The sequence below is a fragment of the Cebus imitator genome, unplaced genomic scaffold, assembly GCF_001604975.1.
Source record: "Cebus imitator isolate Cc_AM_T3 unplaced genomic scaffold, Cebus_imitator-1.0 Scaffold354, whole genome shotgun sequence".
Taxonomy (NCBI): Eukaryota; Metazoa; Chordata; class Mammalia; order Primates; family Cebidae; genus Cebus; species Cebus imitator.
The window spans coordinates 1,284,658-1,302,644 of NW_016107669.1; positions in this window are offsets into that span (position 1 = coordinate 1,284,658).

The following is a 17,987-nucleotide window of genomic DNA, read 5'->3' on the forward strand; positions in this document are numbered from 1 at the left end:
ACCCTCCACCTTCTGAAAGGCCCCAGTGCATGTCGTTCCCCTCTATGTGTCCATGGGTTCTCATTCTTTAGCTCCCATTTATAAGTAAGAACATGTGGTATTTAGTTTTCTGTTCCTGTGTTAGTTTGCTAAGGATAATGGCCTCCGGCTCCATCCACGTCCCTGCAAAGGATATGATCTTGTACTTTGTTATGGCTGCATAATATTCCATGGTGTATATGTATCACATTTTCTCTATCCAGTCTATCATTGATGGGCATTAGGTTGATTCCAAGTTTTTGCTACTGTGAATATTACTGCAATGAACAAACATATGCATATGTCTTTATAATAGAATGATGTACATTCCTTTGGGTATATACCCAGTAATTGAATTTGCTGGGGCAAATGGTATTTCTGTCTTTAGCGCTTTGAGGAATGGCCATGCCATGTTCCACAATGGCTGAACTAATTTATACTCCCACCAACGCTCTTCAAAATACACAAAAATAAAAGGAAAATTTTAAAATAAATATAGGAAATAAGTAACCCATATCCCTCAGATATAGTCACTAATTTATTCAATCAACAACTACGGCATGGCTCCTATGTGCTAATCATTGTGCTGGATGCTGGGAACAGAAATGTTTCTACAACACACTTCCCTTCCCAAGGACTTCACAGATTTGTGAAATAACAGACATCCATCACTGGGTAAAGTAAGCTAGGTATTTGTTTCTGGGATGATAATTCATGTTCCTTGAATTTTTCTTTACATCCAAATATTTTTTAAAATAATGAATGTCATGGGGAATCCCTATTTATACAAAGCACTCTTTCATGAGTAGCTGCTTCTCTGTTATTCTCACTGTGTTACCCACATGCTCTTTAGGTAGCGGTAACATCTTCCCTTTTCAACGTTAGCGTATTAATACTCCAAAATCATTATTACACATCCACCATCATTAATAGTGCATCCAGCTCTCAAGTTTGATGGTGAATTTTCCAGAAATTTGGCTTTGGTCCTTGTACCCTTCAGCCACTTGTATTTGGGGGCATTTCATTTCTTGTTATCACCTCTGTCAAGGGAGTTCAGTAGAAAAGAGTAGACAGGCCGGGCGCGGTGGCTCAAGCCTGTAATCCCAGCACTGTGGGAGGCCGAGGCAGGTAGATCACGAGGTCAAGAGATCGAGACCATCCTGGTCAACATGGTGAAACCCCGTCTCTACTAAAAATACAAAAAATTAGCTGGGCATGGTGGCGCGTGCCTGTAATCCCAGCTACTCAGGAGGCTGAGGCAGGAGAATTGCCTGAACCCAGGAGGCGGAGGTTGCGGTGAGCCGAGATTGCGCCATTGCACTCCAGCCTGGGTAACAAGAGTGAAACTCTGTCTCAAAAAAAAAAAAAAAGAAAAGAAAAGAAAAGAGGACACAAATCTCAAGCTCATGTAATACCCTGCTAAGGGTCATAAAATCTTTAAACTGGAAGTAATCTCCAGTGTCATCTACCCAGCTCCCACTCAGTGCTGGAATCTCCTCTATCCTATCCCCAACAGATGTTTACCCAAGCCAGATTATGCTTGAACGCTTTGAATAATAACAGATCCAATTCCCAGTTTCTCCACTAGTAAATTTTACAGTCTTTTCCGTGTTTGCAGTTCAAATACAAGCTCTGAGGGGCGGTTGGAAACAACATGTAAACTTTGGCTAAGGAATAGTAATATGTATTATGTATTTTGGTTATTACACATACACATACACATAATATTTCTCAGACAAATAAAGATAAATTCTTCCAAAGTATTATGTTATAAATACTCACCCCAATATTCCCTATGAGTCAGGCAGAAAGGTTGGGAGGGAGGGAGGAAATTGTTAAACTGAAGAATCCATCTATTAGTACATTTACCACCACTGTCTGCCCAAGCAACACGTGAGAACACAGCGAGAAGCTGGCCATCTGCAAGCCAGAAAGAGGGCTCGCCCCAGAACCCAACCAGACTGGCATCCCAGCTTGGACTTCCAACCTCCAGCCAGTGAGAAAATACATTTCTGTTGTTTCAGCCATCCAGTCTACGGGATTTTGTTATGGCAGCCCGGGCGGACTAACACAGTCTCAGGAAGACTTTTTAGGGGGTCGATCAAAAAATTTATCAGAGCTCAAAATACTTTATCACCTACCTCAACTTAATGCCCATAACTTTTATTTTTTTATTTTTATTTGTTTATTTATTTATTTTGAGATGGAGTCCTACTCTGTCTCACCCTGGCTGGAGCACAGTGGTGCGATCTCGGCTCACTGCAACCTCTGCCTCCTGGCTTCCAGCGATTCTTCTGCCTCAGTCTCTCAAGTAGCTGGGACTACAGGTGTGTGGCGCCACACCCAGCTAACTTTTGTATTTTTAGTAAAGACAGGGTTTCACCATATTGGCGAGGCTAGTTTTGAACTCCTTACCTCGTGATCTGCCCACCTCAGCCTCCCAAAGTGCTGAAATTACAGGCGTGAGCCACCACACCCGGCCAATGGCCACAACTTAAAAGATGTTGTGGATTCATTTTTGTTCAGACTACTTAATCTTATTGTATTTTTTAAGAGGTCAAACAGAATGTGGAAGAGGAAGAAAACCTACAAAGAGTGTAACTGCCTGCCTGAATCCTGGAGTTGGCCTGAACACCATCATTTGACATAACTGATGCAAAGTTTCTCTTCCATAAAATAAAGGGTTGCAAAGTGTGGTGGTGTGCACCTGTAGTCCCAGTTACCTGGGAGGCTGAGGATGGAGGATCACGTGATTCCAGGAGTTTAAGTCCAGCCTAAAAAACATATCAAGACTCCTATCTCAAAAAATAAACAGTTGAAATTTTAAATGATCCCCAATCTCCTCTCCGTCTAAAGAATTCTCCAAATCTTTTAATTTAATGTTGAAGGACAAGGAACAGATGTGTACTCGATTTGGTTGACTGTGTAAAGAACTTTGGAATGGGCAAAAGGAAGTAATAACTCCCCCTAACCAAGAGCATAACAGAACTCTCCATAAGAAAACTGAATTTTTCCTGTTAAGGATTAAAAATATTCTCAATGTAGATATTCTTACCAGAGCTTAAGTATGACAGAAAAACATTACAGCTAAGGCCTTTAAAAGGTACTCTATAATTTCCCTTTCTGTCTAAAAGCATTCATTCATTCAACATATAATAGGGACTGAGATACAAAGACAAATAAAATTTGGCCTTGCCCCTTAGAGTCAAAAACTAGGGAACATTCTATTTGACAGAGTTTTTCTAGTAATCTCAGTAAACACAATCTCAACAAACATAAATAACTACAGGGTTGCATATCTTCATAAGCAATAAAATCTCTCTGTTTAATACAACAAAATGTGCACACTGAAGAGTCAGGGTATCATAAATTCAGGAAATTTTCATGTGAAAGGCATTTCAGAGACTTTCTTCCCTGAAGCCTCTTCAAATGGCTTTGGGAACAGCAAGTTTCTCCCTTATTGAAGTCTGCATGGTATTTGATTCTCTTTCTTGTGGCTGCATCTTCTTGTGTTGTAATAGCTACGTAAATGTGTCTAGATATCAAAGGACATCAGGCAGGGAACCAAGTCTTATTCATTTACGTTTCCCAGGAGCTTGTACCACATTTTATTGATGACTGATGCACAATACTACATTTTGTGGACTAAGCATAATCTTACTGAACTCCATAAACTGGATGAGGAGGCTAACTTTTGTAGCTGCTTGTCCAAGATCTCACAGGCAGACTGATGTGACAGGGCCAGGGCTAGGCCCCAGATCTCAGGCTCACGGTTTAGTGTTCTTTCCTTGCAATTAAGGAACTAATACCTCACTCAAACTTTGAATGTGTGTCCCCTTGAAGTAATCAGAAAGCCTAGCAGTATAAAGAAAAAGTGGGCCAGGCATGGTGGCTCATATGTGTAATCCCAACACTTTGGGAGGCTGAGGTGGCAAGATCACTTGATGCCAGGGATTCAAGATCAGCCTGGGCAACATAATAAGACGTTGTCTCTACAAAATATATATACACATATTAGCCAAACATGATGGCATGTGTCTGTAATTCCAGCTACTCAGGAGGCTGAGACAGGAGGATCACTTTAGCCCAGGACTTCAAGGTTGCGGTGAGCCATCATCATACCACTATACCCCATCCTGGGCAACAGAGTGAGGCCCTGTGTTGAAGAAAAAAAAACAAAAAAACACCCAAAGACAGAAATACAATTCAACCCAGCAATCCCATTACTAGGTATATACCCAAAGGAATATAAATCACTCTATCATAAAGGCACACGCACGTGTTTGTTCACTGCGGCACTGTTCACAATCGCAAAGACATGAAATCAACTCCAATGCCCATCAATGATAGACTAGATCAAGAAAATACATACACAATGGAATATGCAACTATAAAAATAACAAGATCACATACTTGTTATTTTCATGTACTTGTTATTTCATCGTGTACTTATACACAATGAAATATGCAACCATAAAACAAGATCATGTCCTTTGCAGGGACATGGATGGAACTGGAGGCCATTATCTTTAGCAAACTGGAGACCATTTATCTTTAGCAGAAATCCAAATATCCCACTCACTTCATAATGTTCTCACTTATAAAAGGAAGCTAAATGATGAGAACACATGGACACAGAGAGAGGAACAACTGGGGCCTTTTGGAGGGTGGAGAGTGAGAGGAAGAAGAGGTGCAGGAAAAATAACTAATGGGTACTAGGCTTAATACCTGGGTAATGAAATAATTTGTACAACAAACCCCCGTGACACAAGTGTACCTATGTAACAAACCTGCACTGGTACCCCTGAACTTAAAATACAAGTTAAAAGAAAAGAAGTAAAATTTTAGAACAAGAGGAAAGCATGTAAAAAGAAAGAAAACGGGTTTGAATAGACATTTCTCCAAAGACAAGAAAATATATAAAAAGCCAGGAAGCACAAGACAAGTTGTTCAACTCCATTAGTCATCAAGGACGTGCAAATCTAACCAACAATGAGATATGATTTCCTACCTACGAGGATAGGTATGATCAGAAAGACAGACAGTAAGTTGATATAATCAGAAATATGGGCAGTAACCCACGTTGACAAGGATTCGGAGAAATGAAACCCTCACACTTTGCTGGTAAAAATGTAAATGGCGCAGCCACTTTGGGAAACAGTGGCAATTCCTCAGATAGTTAACAGAGTTACCATATTCCATGCCTAGGATATACCCAAGGGAAATGAAAACATATAGCCACATAAAACCTATACATGAACATTCAAAGTAGAATGACTCATAATAGCCAAACAGTGAAAACAACAGAAATGTCCATGTATTCATGCAATGAAATATTATTCAGCAATAAAAATGTATGAAATCCATGCACCAACATGAGTGAGCCTTGGAAACATTATGGTAAGTGAAAGAATTCAGTCACACGGGGGGAGGGAGGCAGCAAACCACCATGGCATGTAACAATCCTGCAAGATCTGCACATGTACCCCAGAACTTAAAAGTATAATTTAAAAAAAAGAATTCAGTCACAAAAGGCCACATATTATATGATGAAATTTATGTGAAATATCCAGAACAGGCAAATTCATAAAGATAGAAAGTACTTTAGTGGTTGCCAGGAACTGGGGAAAGAGGAGTGTCTGCTAATGGATATAGGAGTGATGAAATGCTATAAAATTGGTTGTTCAACTTTGCAAATGTACTAAAGTGATTTAATTGTGCACTTCAAAAGCATGAACTTTGCGATACGTGAGTTACATCTCAATAAAAAGTACCATAAAGGAAATCTATATAAAACAGTCAAACTTATACAAAATAAATGTCTTTATAGAACAATTTTTAAATAGTGCTATGTAGAACCTAGTATGAAGTGAAATGAAATATTAGTACCTAATATGTCCCATGAGGAAGACTGAAGGAAACACTCCAATCTCCAATCCCTGGATAAATGCATTTTCTATATTCAATCTCTGGATAAATGTATTTTCTATATTTTCTCATGAATCTTTTGAGGAATCTATTGCCTATTTTACAGATAAGGAGACAAATGTCAGAGAGGATAAGTAATTTTCCCAAATCACACAGTGATCTAGGACAGATCTGGGAATCCAGTTCAGATGCCTAATTCCAAAGCTTGTGTTCTTTCCACTCTTGCACAATACTTCCTTAGAGAGTTTTCCATAAAACTTGGTTTATTGCAATAACCAATAAACCAAGTTTATTTTTTATTGCAATAACAATACTTCCTTAGAACCAAATTCCATAAAACTTAGTTTATTGCAAGTTCCTTCAGAGGTTGTGAAGTAAACCAGACAAACGTCTTCAAATGCCTATGCAAGTGCTCGACAAAACTGGTAAGACCACATACTTTTGTATTCATCCCACCTGCCTTCCTGAACCCCTTTTCCATGATTGCCAGAGTTGATGAGAGCATTTTCCCAAAGCCTCTGCCTACACCTAGTGGACACTGTAACCCTGCATTATTCAGGTTCATTACAGTCTCCAAAGCACTCAATGCTACTTTGCATTCAGTAGGACTTCAATGCATAATTGTGGTGATTGGATGAACAAATATGTTAGCTCCCCTCTAAGGGAGATATGCATTATCCATTGGACACATAAGATGAAGACACAGTAATATTAACTGCTTTGCCTCTTTTGCAGGAGAGTAAAGCTGTGGACAGATTTGGTAGATGTGAAGCTATTCCCCAGTGCTTCTTACAGTGGGTTATGGACTGATGGCAGTGCGATCTTCCACATAATGATAGACTTACATACTCCATAGTCCCCTGGGGTGGGGCCATGTGATTGGCTTTGAATAGTGGGCTGAGAAACAAAGAAGCAGATTTTATTTCTGGGCCAAGTATAATTGCTGATTTCATGCACATCTCTCTTTTCCACCGCATAGTGACCAGCAAATGTTGAGCTGGTAGCTGTTTCATCAGGTACAGGAGTCCTCAACTGACCCACATGGATATATTGTTGCTTCTGTTTCTACTTGCAAAACCTAGCCTTCCCTGACATCCAGGCCTCTGAAATACAAGTCGTATGTGAAAGCGGTGAGCAGTAAAATTTAACTGGAACCTGCTTGGCCATGAGTTGCTAGAGGAGATAAAATCAGAAAGAGAACTGGAGGTCAGATCACACAAACCCTTGAAGTCTAGACTAGTCTAGAAGATATATTGCAGGAGGAAAATACTACAAGTAGAAAAAAATAATTAGGTTGGTAACCCCAAAGGAATGTGTCAGGAAAAAAACAAAAAACAACAAAAAAATTCTCAGTTAGTATCCAATCTCGAGGCATGGAAGATGTCTTCATTTTGAGGTCCAAGAGACAGGGCTGGAGGTAGATAATGAGGTCAAAATAGAGAGACCACTAGGCAGGAAATGCCATACCCAGGCAGGAATTTGCCAAAGCCTGTGGCTAGGAGGAAAGCTGTATTAGTTTTCGTTGCTGCTGTATCAAATTATTACAGCCTTAGCGGCTTAGAACAACATAAACATTACCTTACGGGGCTGCAAATTAGCAGTCCGACGTGCATCTCACTGGCTTAAATGAAGGTACCAACAAGGCTGTGTTTCTTTCTGGAGGCTTCGGGGAGTAATCAGTTTCCTTGCCTTTTCTAGTTGCTTGAGGCCACCTGCATTACTTGGCTCATGGAGCCCTGTCTCTATCTTTCAAGTCAGCAAGGCAGAATCTCTCTGACCCTTCTTCATTTTTGACTGCAGCTAGGAAAAGGGTGGAGTGGAGATACTCTGAAGGAATCATGGTGATGAGATTGTGTTCATCTGGAGAATCCCACAGAACCTCCCACTTGAAGACTTGTAACTCAATCTCATCTGCAAAGTCCCTTTTGCCACATAAGGTAACATATTTGTCACGGGATCTAAGGATCAGGATGCCGCTATTCTTAGGAGGCCATTATTCTGCCTACCATCATAGCCAAGTATTAAGAATGAGGAACACAGTCAAAATCTCAAGAAACTAAAGTATACGGTCCTGGAATGGCTCGGTTCTAATGTACTCTGAACTACCGCGGGTCAGGCCTGTATACAGTGGCTCTAGTCTTAAAGCCCCTAAAGGGCAAGTTCAGTGGTCGAAACGAAAAGCGTTTCACTGGCCTGAACTCTGCACTAATGGGGATGGAATATTACAGACAGCAGTGCCCATGATGCCCTGAGACTATTCCTTTGCATCAGTAAGTGCATGCTGAATGAATGAACTGATGAGTGAGATGTCACTCAGACAAACAGGACTTAACCGACAGTCTGGATACAGAAGGCAGAAAAGGGGAAAGAATTTTGAAAAGCTTCAGCAGTCAGTGAAGCAGCGAGGAGAGGTACAAGGCCAGATACTGAAAAACCATGGAAGAGTGAAGGATGGACTTTCTTCTTATCTGAGCTCTGAAAGTGTCATGTTTTTCAGAATTTAATTTCTTTTACAAAGATGAAGTCAATACACTGGCAAATAGATATAAGCTAGAGAAATGTTAAAAAAAAAATTGTATTAATTACACATTTAGAAAAGGATCATCGGCCAGATGTTTTGCAGGAAACCAAAAACTAGACATAGGGAAACTAGACATAAAAAGGATTGGGGAACTTTTTCTTGGGAGAGTAAGATCATTTTTAAATGCATTTTTACCTGTGAATAAATCTGAATGGATAGGACTGTGTTTTAATTATGAAACAGGGGACTTGAATGCAGCAAGACAGTGGAATAGAGGGCACTACAAATTGTCCCCACTCCCACCCAGGACATCAACTTAACAACTATGTACAGCAAAAAAAGCATCCTTTGTAAGAACCAAAGATAAGGTGAGCACTCGCGGTGCCTGATTTTACTTCCGATTGCTGAAAAAGGCGCTGAAGAGGTAGGAAAAACAGTCTTAGGTCGCTGACACCCACGCCTGCGTCCCCGCACCTGGCACTGGTGGTTTGGTGCAGAGCGTTTCCGTGCGCTGGCAGAGGGAGATCACAGCAACGGTGAGGCCCTGAACTCCGTGCTGCCTTACTATAACAGAACACAAATCCAGACCAAATTCAGCCGACAACGGCCCACAGGAGGAACATTTAAACCAGCCCCAGCTAGAAGGGAGTCACGGATCCCAGTGGCTGGAACTTGAGTCCCTGCAAGCTTTGCTGCCATGAGCTACAGTGCCCTGGAGTCCCAAACCTGAAAGGCAGCCTAGACCACAAGGACTGCAACTTCTAGGCAAAACCTCGTGCTGAACTGGGCCAAGAGTCAGTGGATCTGGCTGGCAGGTTGGGGCAGGGTGGGGGGGGGGGGGGGAACATGACCTAATGAGATACCAGCCAGGCTGGCTACGGAAGTGCTGGCATCACCCCTCCCCAACTCCAGGTTGTATAGCTCACGGCTGCAAAAGAGGCCCCTTCCTTCCTCTGAGGAAAGGAGAGGGAAGAGTGGGGGGGACTTCGTCTTGTGTCTTGGTTACTAGCTCAGCCACAGCCAGATAGGGCACCAATCAGAGTCAGAGGCTCTAGCTCCAGACATTTCTAGACACACCCCAGGCCAGAAGGGAACCTGCTGCCTTGAAGGGAAGGACCCAATCCTGGCAGGATTCATCACCTGCTAACTGAAGTGTCCCTTGGCCCTAAATAATCAGCAGTGAAACTCAGGTACATGTCAGGGCTTTGGAGAAGACTCTGAGACTTGGCTGGTTTTGGGTAAGACTCAGCACATCCCCAGCTGTGGTGGCTGCAGGGTGAGGCTCCTTCCACTTAAGAAAGCAGATGGGGGAGGGATGGTGGGGGGCGGGGAGCTGGGGAGAGATAGCATGGGGAGAAATGCCAGACATAGGTGAAGGGGAGGAAGGCAGCAAATCACACTGCCATGTGTGTACCTATGCAACAATCTTGCATGATCTTCATATGTACCCCAAAACCTAAACTGCAATAAAAAAAAAAAAAAGAAAGCAGAGGAGAAAATAAAGGGCACTTTGGCACCTTAGGTACTAGCTCAGCCACAGTGAGGTAGAGCACCAAGCAGGTTCTCGGGGTCCCTGATTCCAGGACTTGGCTCTTGGACAATATTTCTGGACCTGCTCTGGGCCTGAGGGGAGCCCACTGCCCTGAAGGGTGAGTCCCAGGGCAGGCAGCATTCACACAAGCTGACTGAAGAGCCCATGGGCCTCAAGGAAACATCAACAGTAGCCTGGAGTACTCCCCGTGGGCCTTTGGTGGCAGCGGCCACAGGGTGAGGCTCCTCTGTCTTTAGAGAGGGGAGGGCAGAGTGGGAAGGACTGAATTTCATGGTTCAAGTGTCAACTCAGCTGCAGTACAATGGAACACCAGGTAGACTTCTAAGGTTTTTGGCTCTAGGCCCTGGCTCCCAGGCAGTACCTCTGGACTTCTTGGGGGCCTGACGGACCTCCCACCCTGAAGTGAAGGACAAAGGCATGGCTGGCTTTGCCACTTGCTGATCGTAGAGCCCCAGAACCTTGAGAAAACACAGGCAGTATGTAGGAAGTGGGTACAGCGGGCCTTGGGCAAGCCCGGCACTGTGCTGGCTTACGGTGTGACCCAGGGCAGTTATAGTGGTGGTGGCCACAGGGATGCCTGTGTCACTCTACTCCCCAGCTCTAGGTGGCTCAGAACACACAGACTCTGTTAGTTTGGGAGTAAGTAAGGGAAGAGAACAAAAGACACTTCCTGCTGATCAAGAGAATTCTCCTGGATCGTGTCCAAGACCATCAAGGTGATACTTTTATGAGTCTGCAAGAACCAGTGTTGCTGAACTCGGGGTGCCCTCTAAAGCAGTTACAGCTTAGATCACAGCATCCAGGCTCCTCTGAAAATCTGTAAAGCCTCCCAAGGACAAACAAATCCAGGCTGACAAGACGACAATAAACACCTAAGTCTCCAATGCCTGGACACAGATGAACCATCTACAAGTATCAAGGCCATCCAGGGAAACATGACTTCAGCAGATGAACTACGTAAGGCCCCAGGGATCAATCCTGGAGAAATAGATAATGTGACCTTTCAGACAGAGAATTGAAAATCGCTGCTTTGAGGAAACTCAGAGAAATTCAAGATAACACAGAGAAAGAATTCAGAATTCTGTCAGACAGACTTAACAAAGAGACAAATAATTTTAAAGCACGATGAAACAATCTCTTTGAAAGTGCATGCCTTAGACCTCTGCAGTGGAGTACGCTGCCCCTGGGTTCACTGACTCAGTAAGATGTAGCAAAAACTGAAAACTACAATAAATGTCAACTCCTGCGAGCAACACCTGATTAAATTTCTTTCTGGCTTTTGCACAACGGTGGCAATGGCTATAATCCAGAACATAAACAAAAACTCATATGGAAGCAACAAACACATTTTTTAAAAACACACGTTATTTCCCAACCCAAAGAACTCTTTGTGTAGGATTTTTGTCTGAGACTTATATTTATATTACTGAATAACTCCAGCCAGTGAGTACAAAAACACGACATTTACATAGCCTAATGATTCCCATCTATGGACGATAGGTATGCACACCAAGACGTCTGGCAATTCGTTTTTGGAAATTGACTTAATGAGATGGTAACAAGGGAAGAGTGTGCATGGTCAGTCCCGTGATAACTCAGACATTCACATTCTCATCTGGAAAATCAAGCCACTCATTCTCCACTGCCAATATGCTTTAAACCAACATGTACATGATGGGCCAACTGCCACAAGTCAAATTTGCTAAAAACAGACCCATGGCATAAACAGAAACCAGAGCTTTAACCACTGCTAATGCAAAGTGAAAATTAATAAGAACGAAGCAAGTCTTAAACCTCTTGCTTCTTGAAGCTTACGCTAGGGACTTGACAATGATAAACAAGGATCAGAAAAAATCAATTCAGGCTGTCACTTGACATACGGGTTCTCCCACATCTCCATGTTGATTGTCCTGCTAACGCACATTGTCTCTGGTTACTTACAACATATGCTGCCCACCCCCCGCCACCCGATACATCCTGTTTACTGTGTATGTGTGTATGAGGGTGCTGCTTACCTAGTTTCTCCAGATGGGAGATGAAACCAGATTTGAAATCCCCATTGGGTCTTCCTACTTCTTTGCCAGCAACTTAAAAGTCTGGCATAATTCGGGTTTTTATAAAGAACTAGTCAAGAAGAACTGATTCTATACTATTAAAAAGCTAACAAGTATTTGCCAGTATATAATACATATGATATACAGCCATGAGGGTGCATACCTGAAGTTTACTACCAATCTGTTTCTTCTTTAATAAGGACAGCTTGAGTCATACTCTACACATTCTTGGTTTTCTTCTTTTTCTGTTTCCAACCACTAGACATTTTTAATCCAGAACCTGGCCCCATGAGGTTTTATCTCTTCACCCCTGATGCTCACGCTGACTCAACACGACACCCCAGGTTCCATCCTGCTGTGTCCCCATCAGACTTAGTACCTCTGCCATTATTTTCTTCACCCCTATTTTCCACACATATTTATTGAACACAACTGTGTGTTCCCAGCACCATCGAGGCACGGATGATGTAATGAAGACAAGACGCTGATATCTGACTCGCAGCTCTCCCATCAAGTCTCAGCCTGGTTTCTCAGCTGTGTCTCCTGAGCCTTGAATAGTTCAGTGCTCCAAGACGACCCCTTGGCCCACTAGCTGGCATAAACCATTAGGTAAGCATCTCAGCCAAATTGGCACTGATCCTCCAGCAGGGGGAAAGAGGGTATCCTTACAATGTCAGAGCTTCTGTCTTAGAGTGGCACTTGAGTATCCCACGACACTGTCCTGTCTCTTGTTGGTGTCAGGGCACATGCTACAACACCCTTGAAGCCTCTCAGCCTGCAGTTGCTGAAAGTTCCGTGATTACAGTTGAAGATCTCTATATATCTTATTTACTCCTTTTGCTTCGGGTATTTTTATTTCTGCACCTAATGACTTTGTATAAATCTGTGTCATTCAAGGACATCAGGAAATGAAGCTCCTTGGTAGCACTCACTCCTTTCCCATACAAAAAGTAGGGGCAGAAGAAAGTTTTCAAACCATTCAAAATGAGTTGTCCATATGCAGAATTTCTAATAAATCTGTATCAAATTCTCTGCTCTAAATGAGATGTTTGGGCTGGATTTCAATAAGGACTCTTTTTCTCCTAATTCCATGATGATATAACATTGAATTAAACATTGCCTGTTTTACACAGGCAAATAAATGTGTTTGGCACGTTAATGCTGAGTCTGAAGTATCTCTCCATCCATATAGGGCAGTATCTGACATCAGGCAGCTATCACTACACACATTAGAAACACTTCCTCTGGGCAGAGTGCTGAAAGGGAGAAAAATGTTTACAAAATTTAAAAAAAAACAGAGAAAAACTCTATAAGAATTCCTCAGTCATGGATCTGTCTTCTCTTTACACAGATTACTGGAACTGATTAAATTTTTTGACATACAAAGGCAGCAACTACTAATACAGTGTGTCTCATTTCTCAGCTACCAAGTTTTAAAATACTACTGGCCTGCACGCCTGTAATCCCAGCTACTGGGGACCTGAGGCAGAAGAATGGCTTGAACCCAGGAGGCAGAGGTTGCAGTGAGCTGAGATCGCACCGCTGCACTCCAGCCAGGCGCCTGGCAGCAGAGCAAGACTCTATCTCAAAAAAAAAAAAGCAGCCCCCAAACCATTTCTTCTTTTTCTTTTCTTTTTTAATTTTTATATTTTTAGTAGAGTTGGGATTTCACCATATTGGCCAGGCTGGTCTTGAACTCCTGACCCCAAGTGATTTACCTGCCTCGGCCTCCCAAAGTGCTAGGATTACAGGTGTAAGCCACCACCACCATGCCCAGCCGGTGTGGGAGGAGGGAGGGGGATTTGCTATTTTGTTTTAAATACAATACAATAAAATACTACTTGCCCTACACTCATCAAAGAAAATGGAATGAGATGATAATATGGAATTGCTTTGACAAGCCTGCAGGGTATCTGTCTGTAAGAGAGATTGGTGATGTGGGTGTTGGGGATAGTACTAGCGGTGGAAGTATAGCCATTTTTTTGACAGTCTCCCTAATTTAGGGCCCTCAGAGCACTAGTTCTGTGAGAAGCCCCTTGGAGAGCCGGCAGAGTGTGGGGTTGGTTTTGCAGTCAAATAACCTCAGAAAACACTACGTATGACATTTAACTTTTGAAATCTGAAAAGGACATCACTCATTCAAGGATTAGAATAGCCCTACCATGAAGAAATATGTTTAATTTTAATAATGCAGAATTTCTGAGACACAAATGGATTTGAAATATTTTTTTCTACATAACACCTGTTAATATTCCAAGGCATTAGAGTTCCACAGAGAATCATTATTATTTAGAAGGAAAACAGAATTAAATGTTCAGCTGAATCCAATGCTTATCATAATAGGCCAACTCCTTCCCCTCATGAAACCCCAAACTCTTGCCTATACTAGCAGCATGTAAGGTGGAATTCCTCATTTATGAGAAAGCCGCTGATACTGACATCCCCTTCAAAAATTAAAATCCAACTTTGGGACCTAAATAGGATGTCCCAAATGCCTATCATTTATGTGTGCCTATAATATTTTTGACACAAAGAGAAAAAATCAGAGGAAAATATATTCATGGATTTTAAAGACACATATAGTCCTCATCTCAAGATGAAAATAAAGCAACAAATGTTGATTAGCGTGGTTAGCCCTGTACTAGTGTTTTGAGTAACAAGCGTTCTCTGCTTTCAGGGACCTCGCAGTCTTTTTTACCTCTCTATTTGAGAAAAATATATCCTAAAAGTTAGAAGGAAGAACAAGATAACACACATTAAAATAATAGTTAGCAGTCATTTGTTCAGATATAAACATACATTATCTTGATAAATGTGACCACCTGTAAGAAACCCTCCCGACCCAGTCACAGAGAGATGGGGAATGAAAAAGCCCATCTGATTCTGAACAGATGTTTTTCCTTTGCCATGTGGCCAGATGAGATCCCAATACCTTCCTAAAACTCTATGGTGAGTCAGCCTTGGTGGCACATGCCTGTAATCCCAGCACGTTGGGAGGCTGAATTGGGAGGATTCCTTGATCACAAGCAAGTTCGAGATCAGCCTGGGCAACACAGTGAAACCACATCTCTGAAAAAATACAAAAAAAAAAAAAAAAATTAGCTGGGTGTGGTGGCACATGTCTGTGGTCCCAGCAACTTGGGAGGCTGAGATGTGAGGATTGCCTGAGCCCTGGAGGTGGAGGTCACAGTGAGACTAGATTGTGCCAGTGCACTACAGCCTAGGTGATGGGGTGAGACCCTGTCTAAACAAACAAACAAACAAAAACGCTACACACTATGATAATAAATACAGCACAGAAAGTCTGATAAAAAATGGAAGTGTCCCAGAAAGAATGCAAAATGCAGAAAGGATAAATAAAAAATGTAAGAGAATAAGGAAATTAGAAAACAGAAGAAATGAGACTAAGAAAAATAAAATGAAACCAAGGCAGAATGACACAAATCTCTTCTCTAAAATCCAAGAAGGCCAAAACTATGAGTTACAACTTACAGAGCTTCATGAGATCTGACCACTTTTTTTGCACAAGAATTTAACTCTCATTGCTTAACAGGTCATTTATCTTCCCACTCCCTTACCTAGTGATCTAAAGTTCATTTAGTCATGTGCAATAGCTATGATGTTCTGGCAAAGGGACTTACCTATTTCCTTATGCATAAAATGAAACTCCAAGAGTCTGACTTTCCTTCTAGGAAAACAAACAGGCTGCCAGAAATGAAGAGATCTGATATTGGCACGCTCAGTGCGCTCACAAAACCATATGGTGGTTTTAAGCAGAAATGACAAGGACCAACCATTATATGTCTACATTTAGGGAATCAACTCATAAATAATATAGAAGCCAAGGTATATGGGGCTCTAAGTGACGCCCTCAATGTCACGGAGACTCTCTAAGGATATCTTAGAAGATTATTTACCTTTAAAGGAAACAGATCGGAACTAGGCACCATGAGGGTGTCAAGCCATCACAGAGGGCCCAAAATTAAGTATTCCAGTTCTCAAGTGCATTCAGCATTAGTTGCAACTTTTGTTCAGTCAGACAGGCAAAACTCTTAGTGTGCAGCGCTATTTACAGAAGAGTATATTCTGACCCTTTATATTTCAAAGCAATGTTGAAACACATCTGTTCAAATAACCCTCCCACCTCGACTGACTCACCTGGCAGAAAGAGTTAGTTTCCTGGCCAAAATGCAGCCAGAACCTCCTGATCTTCAACCAAAATATATAAAGCATATCATTGTCTTTTTATCCCAAAAAGCACAGAGATGAACCAAGCTTCTCTTTTCTGAGTGTTACTTACAGATGTTTTCTTACACCCCGCATTCTGAGTAACCACCTCAAAGCTCCCTCCAATGAGCGGGCTCCGTTAGATCTCCTATAGAGCCCTGTACTTACCTTTCCCAAAGAATTGACCTCAGTGAAGAGAAATTATCTATTTGTCTTCCTCTCTCCCCTATAAGACTATTTAAAATCCTCAAAAGTGGGAAGCAAGCCATACTGATCTTCAGAACTCATTTCTACGATCCTGCAAGAAATGTACTGGGAAACTCTAAATGTTTGTTTTTGTTTTGTTTTGAGCCAAATGAGGTAAAGGGGGCTGGGAACAGAGAAAGATAAGAGAGTATTTAATTATTTATTTTTTAATATCCACAACCCGCAGATGATATCGACCGCCTTACTCTATGCTAGGCTTGGTGTCAGGGAAGAGGGCTAGGCTAACAAGGAAAGAGCAGTAAAGTTGAAAAGAGGTTAGCATATGTATAAGATGAGGTAGACTGCAAAAAAATTGCACAGAGAAGTACCAATTTTCCTGGGCAGTTCAGAAAACTAGCCAGAAAGCATTTCTTGAAGGTGCATGGAAGTAATAAAGGATTGGAGCATGTGTCCACCACGAAGAAGCTCAGAAGTAGAACAAATATTTTGAAAGGCAGATTATTTCCCCTGACTGAAGCATAAAGTATGTAAATCAGACTGGAAGTAAAAACTGGGCCTGAACCTTGGAAAGGGGCCTTGAATGCCAAACACAGATTTAGGTTTTTCTGTGAATGGTTAATGCCATCAACAACGTCTGAACACGGGTGTCACACGATCATTGCTGGGTTTATGGTGATTGCTCTGGAGGCAACACGGGAGGTGACTTGGGAGTAGGACATGCCAGTCTCAGTCCAGCACAACCTGTTAGATCTCTCATCTCAGATCATCATTTTTGCCTTTCAAATCAGAGTTTTCAAATCATGAAAAATCTTAGGTTGTGTAAGATATAACTGTGAGCAGAAAACATTGGATTTATTAACACTGAATATGAGGTAAATATTAATAAGTACATAAGAGACTAAACCTTGAGTAGAAGGAACAGAAGATAGAAGATAAAGCAGAGATACGGAATTATTCATCAGGGAAGTCGAGGATCGAGACAATTCCCATATGGTAGCTAGGGGTCTAAGAGAGCACACTGGGAGTGAATTCTGTTTCTCTACTGCCCTGGAAGGCTTTTTAGTTTTCTACTCTTGAGTAGGAAAAAAAACCGCCTGGGCTACACTGGTCTCCCTCCATTGCCCAGCCCCCATGAGAGAATCTCAACAATTAAATTTCTCAAGGAATAGAAAAAAGGTTGAAGTGACTTTAGTTGACATAATAGGGAAAGCGAAATCTGGAAAAAGGGTTCGGAGACCTCAAAAAAAGGCTAATAGTTTGGAAAACAAGAAAGAGCTACAATAATTTTGTCTATAGCAAAAAAGGGTGACCTAATTTTTCCTAATTAAATGAAGGGGTGCAGCACTGGGGAGAGGGAACCGTGTACAGTGGAAGTAGAGAGCTTCTTAGGAAATCGAGCTAATGTATTCAGACATCAAGTGAAAATGTTCAGAAACCAGAGATCTGTGTGATGTGGTTACATTTCCATCAATCAAAAGGA